Raw genomic sequence first — 18,898 nt, forward strand, 5'->3', positions numbered from 1 at the left:
AATCCCTGCCAAGGATGATGCATCAGGCAGAGGCTAGTCGAGCTATGTTCAATTGCTTTTTAGGAAATTAGCCTGGGGTGTGATTTGTGGGTTTTTTTACATTTTTTTCTTCTTTTTTTTTTATCATCAAACACATTCTCTTCCATGCACTCGATATAGTGCTTAGGAAACAACAACTGAACACGGCATTAGTCGCCCCGTCTTTTTGCGCGGTGGAAGCTATACAATTTGGGGTGTTTGTCTATGAAGCCCACTTATGTTCCCACAACAAGGCGGCTTTCAAAGGCCTCTTTGGGGAAAAAGAGCCGAGTCTGACGTGCTGAAGGCGACAGCAGTGAGTCAGATTTAGGACTTGGTCGTCCGCTTATATGGATGCTTAACATTACATTACATTGAATAAAACAAAGCTACCTTGTGACTGATACAAACTGAAACTTAACTACTCTGTACAGCTCATACATTGACTTTCTCCCTCTTCCTTTCTTTTTTTTCTTAAATGCCATCATCATTATCACTTCATTAAATCAGAATGGTCCTTTTCATGCATTTTTTACAAGCAATTGATTCTGCCGCTAGTTATAGAGAGAGAGATGGTCCTCTAGGTTGGACCTCATGAGGGCTGAGCGGCGCGGCGCCACTGTGGCCAAATCACCACCCGATGTGTAGTTTGCTTCCCTTTTTTTTTTTTTTTTGTCATGCCGTAGAACCTCTCTCTTTCTGCAGCCGCACAGATGGGTTGTACTCTTTTATTCATAAGGGGCTACACTAACTTTGATCTGGCTTTGCATTTGCGGCATGTGTCAGATGGAGACGGAGGGGAGAGTGGATGGGAGGGGAAAGAGACCCGCGGTGAGGTGGAAGCGCAGCGGGACGCTGTCCTACCGGCCAGACGCCCTAACTGTTCCCCGCGCCTCCTTTTCTATGCTCCTCAGTTGCTCCGGGCCCTGCGCCCTTTCTATTATGCATGAGTGTCATAACCAGTACAGTGGATCTGCCGGCCGCAGACACAGAGCAGACATCCCCACAGCTCTATGAAGGGGGGGGATTTTGTTTGATATACAAAAAGGAAACACACACTGGAGTCGGTTTCTTTAAACAAAAGTGACATGGGCCAACTTTTAAGCTGGCATACTCCCTGAATGTGCATAGTTGCCATGTTAAACCATGCTCCACTTAGTTACTGGTCCCATGTGTGTCCTGCAATGTAGTACAACATCTATGCTGTTTGCTATGATAATGGTGGCACATTTAAAACTCACAATCTGTGGTTATTTTTTTGAAACAATGGGTTTGATTTCAGAGGGAGGCAGATGAAAACAAGCATCCGGCTAATTCATCTTAATTCTGTGTGTTCGACCTATAACTATGTTAGTTAACAGCTAAACTTTTAACGTCTCCATCTGCTTGTGAAAATATAAAGGATCAGCAATATTTTACACATGTTTATGCGTCTTTGTTAGTGTTAGAAGACAGTATTGCTCACTTTTCTATGTGAAAATGCTTTAAGGATAAAGGTGGACTGAAGTGTTCAGCAAAGGCATCTCAGTACGAGCCGTCAGCACTTCTGATTTAGGAAGTTATCATGTGGGACTGGGGCGTTGGTACTGAACCGACCTCTCTTTAACGCAGCCTGTAACCCCCACGTAATGATGCAGATAGCTAATGATATGCCCACTCAGCGATTTGATCGGGGAATGAGGAGGGATGCCATCCCCCCTCGTTAGCAAAATGGCCGTGCCCCTTGTTAACCTGCCATCCCAGCTCTCCTCTCCCTCTATAAGAGAGGTGGCAGAGGGGATGTTGAGTCCAATCTTTAATCTAGTCTGCCTGATCTTTTTTTTTATCTGACTGAGGGTTTGTGCAAGTCAGAATCTATGGTTCTGACTGTGAAGTATCAGCAGCCTAACTGGGCTGTGTATCGATAAATCCATGGCGCTGTCCGTGGTGCTGAAGCAGCTGATGGATGCGCTAGTGGAAATGCCAACTATTTGCCTTGGTAGTAATGCTACGTCACTGCTGATGTAACTAGCCAGGCACAATCCGTACAGAACTGAGCCATCGCTAATGTTGCAAGTCACAATGTCTGCTGTGAAAAAGCCATATCCAAAGGTCGACAGCCCAAATTAGGCTTTGCCAAGCTGTGATTGGATGATGTTTGTTTAGCGACTTGTTAATTGATCTCAAGAGGACATGCAAAAATAAAGCCAAACATTTTTTTAATCCGTTTTAATGTCATGACTCTAATAAGGCTTGAAATGTTAAATCTTGTTTCTGTCCTCCAATGTAAAGATGCTCTGCTCATTTAAAGACCGTTCCCTGTGTTGGCCTATACCTGTGCAGTGATTGTGGCCTGGAGAGAGAGAAATGGTTTTCTTCTCTGCTCCGAGCCCGAGCCCATTTATTAAGGTGTGTTTATCATTCATATTGACCCAGGTTAAGTGTCCTGAGAATTATATTTAAGGCTGCGGGTCCCAGTTGGCAATTAAGTACAATTCATTACAGCAGACACACGGGCCCTACAGGGGAAAACGCAAGAGCCTTGGCAAAACACTGTAGCAGGCAGAGGGGAGGGAGGGAGAAACAGATCGGAGAGAGGAGAACAAATGTGCGATTTGATACAAAAACAGGATGGATATGTGTAGGAGGTGGATGGATGTGAGAAAAGAGGGAGATTGTTTGGTGTAGAGGAGGTGTGTATCGAGGACAGGAAGGAGTGTTAGAATAAAAAAGAGAAGAAGAAGAGCCGGGCTGGTTTGCCAGCGATGGCTTGGCTGCAGCCTCACCTGATGGTGTGGTCTGTCAGCATTGGCCCTCGTCTCAGAGAGAATTTCATGCCTTTCATTTGTTGCATTTTGATGTCGAGGGTGTAAGATGTCGGCGGTGTTTTCTTGCCCTGCAGAGCGCTGCCCCCCGATGCTGATTTTTTGTTTTTAATGTGCGACCCCAAGCTGGTAAGGGTGGACTGTTCAAAAGGTTTTTTTTTATGTTGTTTACTGTATGCACCTAAAGCACTTGAACTAACTCAATTACTAATTTAGATATTTTTGCTTCACCTTTGGTCCGATGGTTTTGAACTTTATTTCTTGTGTTAAAGTAATAATCGGACTCTCTGTGGCTACATTATGTAACACCGGTTTTTGCTGTATAGCTAACTCACCGAGCCAGATTCACTGAGCACCTTTTAATTAAATTTCTCTCACATTCTGGTGCCTAGCGTGTTGTTTATCAAATGAGTGCAGCAATCTGGAAGCACACTTCCTGCCATCTCCTTTGCATGTTTAGTGGCTGGAAAGGTTACTGAATATGCATCGCTTCTCCCGTGGACATTTGTAGATGAAGTGATCGTCACGGGTCCTTAAATCACCTCCAAGAAAAGTCGCACAAAGTTTCAATCCACACTTTTATTTTTCAAAAAAAACCTAATAAATGTTGCAAAACCAGCCACAGCAGTTATTTATTTACACTGGTCATCTTGATTTATATGTGATGGTGTCTGCACTGAATATTTCCAGCTGATGGTTGACATGATATAAGCATCCAAGGTTACTGTAGGAGTCGGCCTTGAAGTATTCTCGCCCAGCGTTCCTAACTCGGTCCCGAGGAGCCATTCATTCCACTCAGACGGGAATCCATAAAATCGAGCTCCCTTTTGGAAGCACGATTGCATTGTGTGCGCCTTATTACGCCAATTTCGCCCCAAATGTAAACAAAACATTAAAATGAAGAAAAGTCTTAATTCGATACCAGCCGTGTTCATCTGTTCACAAAGGTTGTTTTATTACAGATTTATTTGAACGCTCCATCGATCTCAATGTAAAGACGCTTCATTGTATTCGTAGAGCTTCTTTGTTGAAACTTTTTGTTTTTCCCGAAGTGTTGTTAAAACTTACTGAGCTTCTCTTTTTTTTTAATTTACAGATTCTACAAAGGCCCTTTGTGGTGAGTACTGAAATGAAATGTACTGCATGTAAACCATACACTCCATGAATGCTTCACTATTTATAAAACGTCAGATTTTAAATACCTGCTTCGCAAACCTTCCACCCTTTTATTCTTCCTCCGCCTCACCTTCCTTCCGGCTCTCCTCTCCATGATTATTCATTCATCCGGCTTTTTTTCTTCACCATCCACATTGACTAAGAGTTTTTTTTTTTTTTTGATGGAAGGCATTTTCCCCCTGTAATCCAACAAAGCGTATGCCAGGTCTCACTCTGGGTCTTTTCATACGGGAGCAGAAGAGGCTGTGCCTCTGGAGGCTTAGCGCTCTTAATCTGAATGGCTTCTTGCCTTTTTTCCTGCCGTCACTGTCAACACCGCATGCCCTCGCTGCAAGATGACGAACAAAGCAGACGGCGTTTGAGCTGCCTTCTAAGGCTTTTTTTTACCCACAGGTTAAGGGTTTCTTATCCAAGTGTACTGGCGGTTTGTAATATAGAGTTAATATCTTTTCCTCTTGTTAAGTAATAACGCAGCTAAACATAACGGCTTTGCTCACAGCTCTGTAAGGCTGTACTTCCTGTAGGCACAATGGTGCTTTGAGCCGAATGCTAACGTCATGCTAAAGCGCTAACATGCTGATGTTCAGCATGCATGATGAGGTAGTTAATTAGCACTGGACACGACATTCAGCTGGGGCTGATGGGAATGTCAGCGTTAGTTTTGCAGATATTTGGCCAGAAATCAAAGTGGACACATGCAGTATTTCCACTCCATAGTTGAGTTTTATCAATCTATATCAAAGTGGTGGGCTGGCTGGCTGGCATGGCTCAAAATCAATCCCACTTTTCATTTTTGTCTCGCTCATTGTTCTCCCTCTTTGTTCAAGTTATGTCTGTTTTTCCTCAACTTGTGCTGGAGCCTGAAACGAACACACGCGGTGAATAAACAACGCTGTCATTACTGATGGCACGCATGACTGTCGAAATCATTATATCGCTTTCCTGCCATGTACTTATTTGCAAAAGGCTGCGGTAGCAGAGGAAACACAGCTAACAGGCGTCCGCTTGTGCTTTTTTTTTTAAAAGGAAAACCAAAATAGCTGCTACGACATTAACGATGTCTCCGACTGTCAGATGCTTCTCGTTTTAGTTTACCTCTTTGCAAAGTGTGGATCGCTACCAGTCCCAGCTTTTAGTCCATGTTGTTGATGCTGCAGATCTGTGTTCGACTCTCCATGCTCTACCTGCCTGCATCTCCTCCTCCTCCTGCTGCTGCTGCTGCTGCTGCTGCCGCACATCACTTCAGGGAACTGATGAACTGTACCAACCTCAGATTAACCTCCAACCCCATCTTTCTTCTCCTGCAATCCCAGACCATCACTGGAGGTGAGTCATAAACTCACACGCCTGGCACATGGGAACACACGCACACACGCACACACACACACACACACACACACACACACACACACACACACACACACACGCACACAACTTCACGCTCCCACACAGTGAAGTTGCTCATTGACAGGGTTACAATCCACCTGCCCTCCACTGTCAGACGGGCCCCGCTATGTCTGAAGTTTAACAGACTCAGACAGTCGGAGCTCTCGAAGCAGCAGAGAGAATATTTTTTTGGAGTGCAAGTGCTCATAATTCTGTCCGGCGGAAATATCATTTTCAAATTATTATCCTTGGAGCCAAATATGTAAAGGAATGCACAAAATCACAAGTGTTTATTTCAGGACTTCAGCAGCAGCTGCTCGCTTTCACAGTAGCCAAAAATTCAAGTCCAGTCTCAAGAATATATTTTGGGAATTTTGGCTGCTTTTGGTCAGACTGGAGTGGCTTGGCGTGATGGTGCGATAATACACATGTATTACAGTCTGAATATGAATAAACGTCATGTAATCGAGTAAAAATGGAGATTTTTTTTTTAAAGATTATGATCCCCACCGACATCTCCTGTGAATATAAAGATTAGTGAAGAATCGGTGGTGGCAGAAATGCAATCTGTGGTTTGTGTTTTAGCACAGATCATTAGCCGTTTCCCCTGAGGGGATAAACAAAATATCACATTCTTATTAGTACAAGCACGGCTTTCAGATGATTTTATTCATTATTTGCTTCGTTGTATACATTTAGACTAAACCACGCCGTTTATTATTTCCTGCTATATTTTCGGTGTCATTTAATCCGGATGCCGCCTCCGTTGTTGTGTTTGTTTCAGCCGTTATTCAGGGAAACATTTGTACTCCATTAACTGTGCTGACAAATGAGAGGCACGGTGTCTACTGAGGCTTAAAATGCAAAGTTATGGCATTGGACTTGAGATTCTGAGCAATCAATTGTCTTTCTATTTTTAGGACAAACACTGATTTCTAGGAGTTATTTAGGCGAGAGAGTCGGGGGAGAACAGGCATTTTAGTGGCAATGTGGATTATCAAGTCGAGACCTTCGCTTCCTTTGGTTTTGTTTGTGCAAAAAATCAATTTTTGTATCAATATTTCTACATTTATCAATGTTTAGGTTTAGGGAACTAAAGTGCTTGATCAGATTCTTAAAAAGATCCATGTCATGAATTGTGGTTTCCTGGGTGAAAGTCCTGTGTTTGACCCATCAGTCCATCTTGACGTCCACTACACGGACTTAAAGGGGAACATTTATTTGTTATACATTTAAAATATGAACATAATCTGGGAGAATTTTTTTTCCCTCAAAACATAATCGACTATGCATTTTTTAACTAACTTTAACTAAACTTTTGATACACTTAGCATTAGCTCGCTGAAAATGGTGTATCAAAAGCAATATAGTTCAAATTAATTAAACTATGTGATTATTATCACTGATTGTAAGTGGAAATATTTGTCACTATCAAGTTGAAACATTCCATTAAATCTGATGAAAGGCAAAGCCGAACGCTTGTAGAACTTGGTCTTTCTGAATGGTAACGCAAACCTCACTAGTAAACTGTCAGGAAACTGTCGGCTCCGAATTAAATATCCACTTTACTTTTCAAGGTTCACCTCTGCTGGTTTCATTGAAGCCTCCTTTTGTAGCCGCTCATTCGCTACGAGTCAACACCTCTGAATGATCGGATGGACGTCCTCGGAAAGGAGACGAGTCGCTGCTCAGAGATGAGTAGATAACCTTTGCGCAACAAAAGGTTGATGCCGAACTTCAAAGCCGAGTTGTCAGCGTTGGCGTTTCACACGCGAGGCGGGCTCGAAGTCACCAAGGACACTGTGCACAAGTTAAACTGTGCCAAAGTGCAACAGGATATGAAATGCGATTAGAACGACTTCATAATCGTCATGCACCATATCTGGGATCTGGGATTGGATTTTAATGTAGTCGCTTGGATGGAAACACCAATGACTGTCATTGTGGCGTTTTATAAATTAGAACTATTAGCAGCGGAGCATTACAACAAATATGTGATGTCAGATGTGTGTGGAGCCACAACGAGACTAACTTTCATCAAATGAATACATGAACTATCTTCTAATATTCGCTAGCAAATGGAAATACATGTTAATTTGCTAATTGTCTGGGAAATCCAGCTAAAACTGAAGTCCCCATCTTGTTTATTTTCAAGTCATCGCCCAACCCGAACCCTGAGCGTTTACAGTATAACCTCGGTTCAACTCCCCGTCTGCACACCCGGCGCTCCGGTGAGCCTCGTTTTCAGAATGAGAGACGATGCAGCTAATTGTTTCCCAGCAGCCTTTGCGACCCGGCTCACAGCGAGGCGCTGTGACCGCTCGCCGGTGTCCAGGCATGTGTTGAAAGCTTCCCCCGCAGCGCAGCTCGCCCCGGACTCATTTCACACTCGTTTCATGGCGAGGGAGCCCAGCCGCCAAGTGTGTGTGTGTGTGTTTGATATTTAGCCGTTGGTGTGAGAGTTAGTGTGTACACGCTCGCTCACATTTCTGTCAGTGTCTGCTTTTATTTGTGTGTCTCGGACGCCACATATGTTCCCGTGCGTGTGAATTTGTTCAGACTCGTCATCCTGGCAGCGCCGGCCCATGATAAAGGCCGCTACGCCTCTCAGCGTGACTCGAGTCGCACAGAAGTTTCCTCTCTTCCACACGCCTGCTCTTTTTTTTTCTTTTCCACACTAGGTGGGAAATGTTCAGTTTGGCCAATCCGAAATGTTCAGTTTGGCCAATCCAAATCGGAGCTGGTGAAACACTTACTGTACTTTTATATCCGGACGAATCGGTAAGGAATGTTGTGTCAGCAAATAGAATATCTGCTTTAAATGTTGGGATTATTATCAAAAACCCCTAGAGGGTCCGCAGAGTTACTGCAGGGGGTCCCCGAAATGATTTTATCCCAAACTTTTTTTCTTCCAAAAATGTAAATATGTCCAAAAATACACCTTAAAATGAATAAATATAATATATCATATAATAAGCAAATCTTCCTGTTTGTTTAATATTATGTTGTGAAACTGTGATGTAGAAATGCCAACATAGAATTAAAATATAATTATATACATACATCATACATACATTTTAAAGTACTGTTATACATGGCTGCACTACACATTATTATTGGCCTAGGATGTCAAATTGAAAACGTTGAAGACCTCTGGTCCAACTGAATGTGTTTTTCTGCTGTAGTTGAGGCGCACGTATTGACAGACGGACAAAGTAATGTGATAAATGGGAAATAGGGGTCAGAGGGTGTTTTGAATCATTGACTTTTACAGAAATAACCTGCCGGGGTCAAACCGCCGTCACTGAAGGGCTCGTTGTGATGTCAAGCTCTCGCCACGTGCATTAAGTGAACATACACTCGGAGGATAAATGTCACGGTTACACGGAGAGCATCTTCTTTAACCGCCTGTCCGTGTCATTACAGGGAGCGGTGGATCCCAACACCGCCGTCAATGATGGGTTTAGATACGTGTGTGTGTGTGTTTTTTTTTCCTCCAATGTTCATGCACGCCTTTATCTGTTAAATAAAGTAGTGTGTCACAGATCGGCTGTAGGCGGAACGGAAAAACATGATCTTATCGAATCGTATTGGTTCGCCTCCCGTGAACATAAAAGATGGCTTTATAGCTGGAGCTGGCTGTAATGGTTATTCTACGCGGGGACTATTTTTACGGTGTGTTCTCGCTGACACGCTGCAGAAACGTATGCGACGGCTCCAGTTTATTATCATTTCTTGCTGGTGTATTTATACCGGCGCCTATACAAAAAACCTGCGTACAGTATGGACGCTTTATTTTCATTCACATTCCTATTGTGTTTGATTTAACCTTTAAATGCAAATGCAGGTCAGTTATGTTACCGATGGTCTAAGAGAGGAGGGGAAAAACCTACTTTTAGGACAGCCGTTGGAGAAATAAGCTTGTGATCTGTTTGACAGCGCCGGAGTGAAGTTGTGTCTTTGGAAACCCCGTGAGACCGAAGCAGGACAGAAACACTGGAGTGGGTTTTGATGTTCTGCGGCGTCTGCAGAGACTTCCGTCGTCAGCTCCAGTGTAGTCACTCACCCGTACCCTCGCCCTCACCCTCATTCACAACCGCATCATGGAGTGACATCATCCTGTCTGCCTCATGTGCTCCGCCCACCTGGCTTTAACCTCTTGTCTTTGACTGATACGTTTCAAAGTGAAATGGCTTCTACCTCCATTACCTGAGCACTTCTCTGTTGAGTGAGGTGGGCCGAGTCCCTAAATCAAACACACCAACGCTTCACCTCAAGGCCACCTTCTTCATCTTATGTAAAGCCTCACTTTTTTTTTCTTTTCTCTTTCCGCTTACACTTGACTCCATGCAAGTTATGTAATGTGGAATGATATGCTTTACCACTGGGATACTCCTTTGCCTTAGGCGCTTCATTTTGATTTTGCACAAAATGGCCTGTGACTTTTCCCCCTACAGAGTTGAATCGCTGCCCTTATTTTCTGAGGCTACGGCGTTCCTAACCCTCTCACGCCTTCTCGTAAACTTTGCATCTGCATATAAATGACAATCCAAGCTGAAAACTTTTCCTTGGTAGCAGCATTCGTACTGTATTTTGTGTTACATATTCATACAGCTTGATGACTCATGCAGATTACCCCTAATTGTTTGTTTTGATCCAAGTGTGAAATTGGTGGAATGCCCCTTTAAAGCTACCCTGAGGAGTTTGATACCAGTATAGCACCGTGGAGCTTTTAATGTGGCAGGTATACAGTATGTTTGCAAACTTTTTTTTTTTTTTTTCAGCTACGGATAAACACGATTAAGTCGCCGGTTCGTAATAATGACAAAAATCTGCAATTACCTGTAGTAAATGTGTTTTTATTCAACAAAATATTGCGCTAATTAAACCTGATAAATCAATGCCGTCGTGTTGAACCAATTATGATTGGTACGTGAGATCTTTAAAAAATGATTAGCACACACATTTTTATTGAATTGCATGTGCATTTTGATTCATGCAATTTAATAAGAAATTATCATTGAAAATATGTTGAGAAAGTGAGGAATAAATCAAGTGCCGCCATTTATGAAATTGTTGACGAGTGTTTTTTTTTCTTCTCTGGCTTAATATTATGATTATTAAAAATTTATTTTTAATTAGATTATGCAACTTGACTTAAATAAGCGTATTTGGCCTCGAAGACTATTCAAACAACATAATCACACTCTGGCAAAATGCTCATGAATTGTTAAATTAAGCATAATAACATAATAGTCTCATAGCTTTGCATTTTTTGCTTCCATTTCTAATTTAGAAATACCCACATTTTAACTCTTAAGAAGACACATCAGGGGGGAAATCTGGCCCCTGATTTGTGAGTTTGAGACACTAACCGTTAATAATTTATGCTCATTAGAAATGGCACAATAGTGGGACGTATAAAGAGCCAATCTTTATTCATTCAAATAGAGGTCACCCACTCTAGGTGTCTTTCTTCTGTAGATTATAAATTGCTTCTCCCTCTCTGTCTCTCTGCCTCCCTTTTCTCCACCCACCCGCCTCTCAGCGTTTGAGAAAGTCGACTGAATTTAAATGGGATAAATCATAAATCTGATTAGGCGAATATTCTCTGTGATCTGGAGGGCAATATGGAAGAAGGGTGATGAATTGAAAATGATGAGGAGACTTCTTACATTTTTTCTCCCCCCCTCTCTCTCTCTCTCTCTCTCTCTCTCTCTGTCTGTCTTCCCATCCCACTCCCTGTCAGGAGTTTAGTTGAATAATTTACTAGCAGGGCAATAATGTGAGGTACTTCATTAGATGGAAAAGCTCTCCGGTGTCAACGGAGATGTCTTCTAATTGAGAAGCCTTTGATGAATCCCGATCAGGACTGTGACAATCTCAACAGTCTTGAGACGCATTAGAGTGACCTGTAATTTTGAGCCGGCGCCACACAGAGTATTCAAACTGCTCCACAAACAGTCATTAACTCGCTATCAATGTGGGCTCAAGGTGGACTGAAGCAGCCTGGATTAAGATATTGGTTTTTTTTAAAGGAAATCTGATGTCTTATAGACACATGAAAGACATTTAGGCTAAAATACATTGCACACTGTCCCGTGTTGATAAAGGTCAGGACTGTAAAAGGAGTCCTGAATGTGGCCGAGCAGCGTTTCAGTCTGACACCTCCGTCACCACCTGTGCCCCCAATAGGGACATTTTCCACTTTCCTGTTATGAAAAAGAATCCACTGCAGCTGAACCCACTTGCCTTTTTTTTTTACATTAAAGGAAGTAAAAGACTCGTATTTAATCGCGGCAATCATTCCTACATTAGGCTGAAGATGCATTTCATTACAGGTTGTAAGGTCAGGAGGAAGCATCGACTTCCAAACCTGATGACTTTACATTATTCAGTCTTACGCCATTAGCCGCAAAGGTTATTAGCTCAAAGTTTTAGAGCTTCATCAGAGTTTGCGCGGGTCAATGAAAAGGAATGACATGAAGTTATGACTTGAAATGGGTTTCTTTGCCGGCTCCGTTGGCTCAAGATATTCCAGGAATTACATTTTAGAGAAACACAAAAGGTTTTACCGACTGACAAATGGCCCTTGGTGGAGTTTCCTGTGCTGTTATCTCGTCCACCTCATTTATTCTTAGAAACCCTCTGAGTTGAGTGGAACCACGGAAATGTAGTCGGCTTTTTATAAACAACGGATGGCGTTTCCGGACTGGGGGGAACGGACGGTTGCCAGGGGCGACATGGAAAGCTTGAGGAGTAGATATACTAAGAACACATTTTTTTGCAATTTTGCAATTAGAGGTAATGGATGAATGGTTGAAATGGCTCAGAACAGTTCAAGTAGATAGCTAACAATATTGGATAATGGTTAAAAAAAAAAAAAAGTAGTATAATGGGAAGGTAACAGTAGTCGATGAGTGGTTTGAAAATAAGTATGACGTATTGTCTTGATGAAGGACTTGAGTTCCAAGGGAACAAATGACAATATCAGGAAATGCTGAAATATTCTTCCAAAGTAAGGGAAACTCATCGGATTTAGATCGTGTTCTGCATTGACCGGTTTTTATAATGGCAATTATGTTTTTTCAATTATTCTTTTTTACATGGACATGCATTCATATCTCCCATCGCACAATTCCTACAATGTGTGCTTATCGTTGATATAACTTCTACATTTATAACTGTCTGTATGCCTATTGATAAAACAAAAATCCATTTCTATCCAACCTTGTTGTCCTTCTTAGCCAGGCACATTAAATGCAGTAAGCATACAGAGTGAGGAGTGCTTTATCATGCCAGAGACACCGCAGAGGAGCAGGCCATTGATCTGTGAAACCACAGTGTCAAACTTCTGCTCTGTGAACATTGTGTTGACTGCAAGGCTGCACGGAAATTGAAACTTTTTTTTTTTTTTTTTTTTTTGGGATCCCGGAGGTTGTTAATGCTGCCTTTTAAACATTTAACTTTGCACAGTACCATATATAATGTAGTCCTCAGGAAAAGGTTGGCTGATATGGACTGTAAATTTGTATTGTTATGAGCCAGTCGCACGTCTCATCCCATACCCATTAAAAACCCTGTACCAGTCAGTGGTGCGTGCTGATAAAGTAATAAAGGCACATCTCAGGGTTTGGGTTTTAAAAAAAACCTTGTCATTTATCTTGCTGTGAGATGATGTATGAGGTCTTTGGGTCTGTTACTCTGCATACTCTAAATGGTTCAAGGTCAGTGTGTCGACCTGTTTGAACTTCTGAATTTGAAGTGGCTGGAAACTTTAAGGTTCTCCATACAATATTCATAGCGTTAATACAGCAGCAAACAGCTATTAGCTATGTAAAGATATAGAGGAGTAAAGTCTACCTGTGCTGCTCTCCCTCTGTGTGTGTTGTTATCCGAGCTTCTCCTTGCTCTGTGTTGACATATGTGTTGATACGGCGGTAGCGCCCACCCTCTGCTTCCCTCTCAGGTAAACACCTTTAGCTCTGTCGGTTTTCACATTTTGCACCGTTAGCGTATTAGCATCGTTAGCTGTTAGATGCACCTTTAAGTCTTTTCTATGCAAGGGTTGCCATCCGGGCAGGAGGGAAGTATCTCCGAGGTGGTGGAGCAAGGCCGGGTTGCATGATCAACGCAGCAGGCTCACACATTCCTCGTACATCCCTTTGTAACGATGTACTTCTATATGCTTTCTACATTTTGCCTTGTGACTGCTGAGACGGAAGATAAACCTTTATTATAAACAAGCTTCATTAAACCAGATAAAAACCCACAGAAATGGAAAATCTTTTTAACGATGATCTGGCAGCAAGCGTTTAACATCGAGTGCGTGTCAACTTCATACATATATTCATACAGAACAATACACTGTTGATCACATAAACGGAAGCGATAAATAGATACAGAGTATAATACATATAGACAAAAAAAAAAAAGGCAGCGAGACATGACAAAGCTCTCAAAAGAGCAGCTTTATATTTCATCCTCTCCCTGGTGCGTGAAGCAAAACACCCACGTCAATACGTTCCCTCGCATTTCTAACACAAATCAGCTTCGTGAACACCTGGCGAGGCCGTGTTCAGACAGAGGAACACAAGGCGCGCTGACAATGCGAACAGCATTGCACAAAGGGGGTGTCGAGAGAGTGAGCGGGATGGAGAGAGAGCAGTGGTGAACCGACCATTATGAAGAATTTGGCAGGAAATGCTTCCCTGGCGACACCGTGTTTCAAGAAGGCCGAATGGTGCAACTAGTCAGCGTTGCTGCCAATTTTTGCCCCATTGGTCACTCACGATACTGCAAAATAAAACACTCTGCTGCCCAGAAAGCATTTCCCCCATGGACAGCCATTATAAAAGAGACTCTTTTCTATTGTGCATTTTAAATCATGATTATATTTTTGCAAGAGCCTAGCAAAGCAATTTTTTATGTTCCTTTTGCCATCGCTAAGTCTATGGGCCAACCGGGACCTGAGCTTATTTGCTAAAATAGGCTAAAGCGTCCGGCGCCCCGGGAGGACGGTGGAATTGTGGCTCTCCTCTTCCATCTTGAGAGAACCCGTCCTGCATCCAGTAGTCGGCAGCCTCCCACTGGAGGTGTAACGGACGTGGCCACCTGTGAAGGAACCCCAGGGTTGACAAGGAGAATATACCTCACAGCTGGTCTGGGAACACCTGGGGGGTGAGGGCTCTGCCCCACGACCCCCCACGTCTACACCCCAGGACTAGAAGCTAGCAAAGATGTGAGTAAATGGGTTCCCTCGAGGTACCCGATCATTTCCAATCCATCCACACGACCATCCATCCAACACATCTGAAAGCCGCGGACACATGAGCTTTCCAATTTTTTCTCCTCCCCCCCCCAAACCACCCACCCGTACAGCCTCCATATCTCCACAGATATTGTATCCCAGTGGCCGCTGCATTTCAGCCACAAACCCCTTCATTTCTCCATTGCTCCCTTTCGCTATCCCTCCATCGGCAGCTGAGCGGGGCGTCGGGATGCTATCGCGCCCCAGGCAATCAGAGATACAGTCATATGTCACAAATGGGTGTCAACTCTTATTACAGTGGGGAGGGGTTTGAAGGCAAGTGAAAACTCACTTATCAGAAAGGACATAGCGGTGTCACACCCCCACCAACCCCCCCCCACTCTCTTTCTCTATTTGCCCGGCCTCGGCTGGATATCACCTTTTTTTCCCTTCACAGGCCGGTGATATTTGACCAATAACACAAATGTAATGCCTGCCCGCTCCCTGCCACTATCCCAGTTGATTTAATGGACCTGTAAACTGCAAGTATAGTTGATTCAATGTTTTTTTTTTTTTTTTTAAAGGATGGGAAGTGAGCCTGCAGGCATGGGAAGGACATACAGGGCTTCATCTCTACTTTCATACGGCGGCCTTGACCGTTATCAAGTTATTTGTAGAAAATCGGTGTGATTTATTGCTCGGTGTTCGTTTCGGCCCAGTTTAGCAAAAGTTGGTATGGGAAAAGTTTTCGTATCTCTTATCATCTTTTTTCATTTATTGCATTTTCCCCGTCGCCTCCGGGGCGTTTAGTGGCGAGAGTGTTTCTGAAATCGTTTTTAGGGTCATGTTTGTGTTTTGTGAAATCATAGCATGTGTAGTGCTTGGTAACGAGTTGGTGATGCTCTGTCTGATGGGCTTTTACATTAGCGAACAGTAATTTGATCTCATAAATATTCAAAGACATGGTCCCAGTTTGGTCCCAGATCTATTTTAATTAATGCACAATGGAATAAAAGTCCAATGAAATCCACATCCAGTTCTTTTGCGGTTGAAATATAGTGCTCGTTTTGTACAAAAGTACGGTGGAGCTGAACAAAATAGAGGACTGGCCTCCCACATCATGTATGGTTTATGGTGCGTTGACTTTGCTGATCCGGGGTGCAGCCTTTGTAGCCTGGGGTCATAGTAACTGTGTGTGATAACAAACACTGCATCACTGGCTAACAAAAGAAAGTCAGCTGTGTAGCGCCGTGCTGCAGTCGCTCCATATAGCGTAGCCATACTGGGATTATTGTTCCGGTCATAATGTGGCATTATGCAGCGCACACAGCCGTCAGTGCAAAAGCAATTACATCGGTAGAACAAGTGTGTTTGCATGCACTGTATGTATATAAACTGTATACTATTTGTATGGCAGAAGCATTGTATTTCACTTACACCTTGGAAGCAGCACATTTAAATAAAGCGAATGTTTTAAAGGTGCAATCCATAAGATTTTGGTTGAATTGGTAACGGCAAGTGTGGTTTGTACTTCACAATAAAAGCCAGCAAGTGTTCCTCCAGTTAAATGCCTTTAATGTGAAGCAGCGTTCCCTTTGACGTGTATATATATAAATAGCTGAATAGGAATAGTTTTAAATTTGTTATGATACATAAGGCAAGGCAAGGCAACTTTATTTGTATAGCACATTTCATACACAAGGCAGACTCAAAGTGCTTCACATAAAACAAAGTGAGAAGAAAAAAAATATAGAAGAATTAAAATTAAAAAAAAAAAAAAAATGTATTATTATTTTGTATTATTATAATACATTTTCTTCTCAAGAAAAACGATGTCTTATCGACCAACATCAGGTTTTTTTTCTTTTTCACTGGCACAAAGTATGTTGTCAGGGCAATTGACAATTGTATTGGTCTCTAGTGATTGGTTAGTGAAAATAGAATCCACCCCCCCCCCCCCCCCCCCCCTTATGGAAATCGATTATAGCGGAGGCACTGAAGATGGAAACGGGAGCGTTAACGAGTTTACGATTCTGTCTGATATCAGCCACGCGGACTTCTCCGCTACGACCGATGCATCAAAAACCGGAGGGGGGGTTTGATTTTCATGAAAGGGTCATAACTTTAAAGCGGGGGTCTTCAATGAAAAAATGTTTAATGCATTCTGTTAATGTGAAGATTTCAGCAGAGCAACCCAGACGACTTACAGCGCCTGAGCTTATGTAATTATGTCAAAACTGATCAATTAATAGATTAGCTCCTTGACTGTTGCCGAGTGCACTCATTGATGCTCCGGCTGAATATAGTGGCAGTTAGGACTGTCAGCTTCGTTGTTCCCCTCTTGTACAGTAACTTACTTCCTCGGGCCTTTTGTATTCCTCGGTGAAGATGTAAAGTGTCCGCCCTCATGTGCAGCGGCTTAATTGAATAATCGATTTTAACCCCTGGATTACCTCAAATACGGCAAAACACACAAATGACAGCTTTTCCTATTAGATGGAATTATGCCATTTAACCCAGTTTGCTCCTGCACATATGGCCCAGAGCCCCAGCTGCCGAATTCCACCCTGTTTTACTACATTTCAGTGTCTCAAACGGGAAGAGCAGTGTGCGACCGTTCTTCTTGAAACAAAACCGCCAAACATCGTTTTTAATCATTTCCCCCCCCTCAACTCTCGTTTCACCCGTTCCCCTCGCTCTTGCTTGATCTTCACCCTTATTGCTTTGCGGCCGAAGGCGAGGCTTTTCGGATGGAAAAAACGAGCATGAGTCGGCCATCAAGCTTCCTCTGCGCCATTCCTTTTTGCTCTCCTTCGCTATCACTTCCACAGTGTCTGTTCTCTATCTACCTGTCTCCCCCTCCTCCCCTCCTCCCTTCCCTCTCTAATCCCATCTTCAGTGGAGCTTGGACATGTGTGATGGCCGCCGTGCCATCCAGCTGGACCAGCATAACCCTCTTCTTATTACTGCTCTGTCTAGATAGCATCTCCACGAGGCTCCCGTTGTGTTTCCTCGCTCTCTTTCCTTCGGTGGCCCGTCTTTCATGGAATGGATCCGGATGGGGGATGGCTTAGCTAAAGCCACGGTGGAAATCCTCAACTGATGGTTTCGTAAGGGGGGCTATCCTAGCTTAGCTGCCACACTGGGCGTAATGTCCCTTAAAACCCACTTTCAGACCCGTCCAAGCAGTGAGATGGTGTCCGGTTCAACTGTAAGCCAATCAACAATTAAGCTGATTTTAGAAAAACTCCAAAAAAGATCCATAAAGATGAAGTTGTGGATTAGGTTTAAACCTTGTTAAACACTTAAGGGTCTCAAAAAAAGGGGACTGGGTTACGGCCTTCCGTTCAGTGGCTAATGTCCGTGTTCGGAGCCTGGGGATCACACGGGGGTTTTAACCTACCCTGTCAGCCTAAATTAATGAGGTAATTAAAGGCTCAGGTGGAATTAGCACCAGACACCTTAAGTGCCCTCAGGCAGGCGGGATGTAAAGCTACAGTATAGCCGGAGGACAGATGCCACCGCGGAACGCCGCGGCGGAAACGGGAAAAGGTCAACACGGACAACTGTTGTTCACAAGGAAGTCGTGTCGACCGTAATGACTCGTTACGGTGACGGGGAAGCGATGATTTAGTGTGAAAAATCACCGCAGATTGTTTCCCACTCCAGGTCTATGATGATAAGTGATCAGGTGAGCATAAGGGGGATTTAGGAGGCTCTTTTAGGGACTTTAATGTGATTATATTACATAGACTGCTGCAGTCGTAAAATCACCCAATTTAAAGCACCCATAAAAGACTCCCCCTGGAATAATATCCACATGATGGATCCTTAATACTCTCTACGGGCCGACGGCTCGCCCCTTTTGCCGGATTTTTCTAGATTTTCAATTCCATCTCCTTCCATTTTTGTAAACGTTACTTTTTCCGATGAAATAAGGTGGAAAAGTAACGTTCCCATCGCAGCAGAGATACACTCACAGGATCCACTGTGAATACATTCAATGCCGACCACAAATCTTCCAAAACAAAACTCCAATTTTAACATATTGGAGTTTACACCTGTTGGGAAAAGAGACCCTCATCTTCTCACGGTAATCTACCCTCAAGTAGGTAGATAGATTAAAAAAGTTTTATAAGGGGACAAAACTTCATCAAAGGGAAGTAATTGTTATACTCTGAGCGCTATGGGGCTCTTTAACATGAAAAAGGTTTTCACACCGGGCCCTTGACCCGACGCAGATAATTTCACAGGTAGGGGCCCG

At 43.2% G+C, this 18,898-nt stretch overlaps 1 long non-coding RNA gene across 1 annotated transcript in view; it reads left to right on the forward strand.

Moving 5' to 3' along the window:
• Nucleotides 1–18,898, forward strand: part of LOC311032102 — a 71,087-nt gene that overhangs the window by 26,299 nt on the left and 25,890 nt on the right. Inside the window, exons 2-3 of the long non-coding RNA XR_014599151.1 lie at nt 3,919–3,939; nt 5,156–5,324. This is a non-coding gene — a long non-coding RNA (uncharacterized lncRNA). The remainder of the gene's footprint in view (nt 1–3,918; nt 3,940–5,155; nt 5,325–18,898) is intronic.

This window comes from Eutrigla gurnardus (assembly GCF_963514095.1).
Source record: "Eutrigla gurnardus genome assembly, chromosome: 21".
NCBI lineage: Eukaryota > Metazoa > Chordata > Actinopteri > Perciformes > Triglidae > Eutrigla > Eutrigla gurnardus.